Source organism: Arachis hypogaea, chromosome 18, assembly GCF_003086295.3.
Source record: "Arachis hypogaea cultivar Tifrunner chromosome 18, arahy.Tifrunner.gnm2.J5K5, whole genome shotgun sequence".
Taxonomy (NCBI): domain Eukaryota; kingdom Viridiplantae; phylum Streptophyta; class Magnoliopsida; order Fabales; family Fabaceae; genus Arachis; species Arachis hypogaea.
In genome coordinates, this window is record NC_092053.1 from 42,880,124 (window position 1) to 42,881,142 (window position 1,019).

General features: G+C 42.9%; 1 non-coding gene across 1 annotated transcript; it reads left to right on the forward strand.

Moving 5' to 3' along the window:
- Positions 1–583: 583 nt before the first annotated feature.
- LOC112774910 (small nucleolar RNA R71) lies at positions 584–690 on the forward strand. The gene has a single exon (XR_003189364.1). It is a non-coding gene; the product is annotated as a small nucleolar RNA R71 (small nucleolar RNA).
- Positions 691–1,019: the final 329 nt, after the last annotated feature.

A 1,019-nucleotide genomic window follows, 5' to 3' on the forward strand; every position in this document is an offset into this window, starting at 1 on the left:
ATGGTTATTTTGGCTTTGGTATAGGTGTTGAGAAGGGTTGTTAGGTGAGTGCTGATATGGTATAGGTGTGGCATGTTAGTGAGCTATGTTGTTGGGATTTGGACGTCTTTGATCTTGGCCTTGGTCTTGTTGATTTTCCCACCCAAAGTTTGGGTGGTTCCTCCAACCAGGATTGTAGGTTTTGGAGTATGGATCATATGCTTACCTAGGTGTGTTTCCAATGTAGTTGGCTTGCTCCTGCTCACTTTCTGCCTCTGCATTCACCCCCTCTTGGGTTACCGATGAGGTGGTAATTGCTGCTACTTGGTTCCTCTCCATCTTTTTGGTGAGTTCAGCCAGCTGCTTGGTAATGAGCTTGTTTTGAGCCAGCAGTGCATCCACATTATTTAGCTCCATCACTCCTCTATTGTTGCCTCTTTCAGAAGCATAGAAATAGTCATTCTCTACTACAGTTTCAATGACATCTATGGCTTCTTCAATGGTCTTCTTCTTGTTCAAAGATCCTCCGGATGAATGGTCTACTACCTTCTTTGATTCATATGAAAGGCCTTCATAGAAAATGTGTAGCTGTACCCATTTGTTGAACATATCTGGTGGACACCTCCTTGTTAGATCCTTAAACCTCTCCCATGCTTCATAAAGAGTCTCACCATCTTGTTGCTTGAAAGTTTAGACCTCAGCTCTCAACCTATTGATTCGTTGAGGAGGATAAAATCTTGCCAAGAATTTGTTCACCACATCTTCCCAGGTTGTCAAACTCTCCTTCGAAAAAGACTCCAGCCACTTAGCTGCTTTGTCCTTGAGTGAGAATGGAAATAGGAGCATCCTATAGGTGTCAGGATGAACACCATTAGACTTCACAGTATCGCATATCCTCAGAAATGTGGTTAGATGTTGATTGGGGTCTTCTTGGACACCTCCTCCGAATGAACAATTATTCTGAATAAGAGTGATGAGTTGTGGCTTCAGTTCAAAGTTATTGGCATGTATGGTTGGCTTTTGGATGCTACTTCCACAGT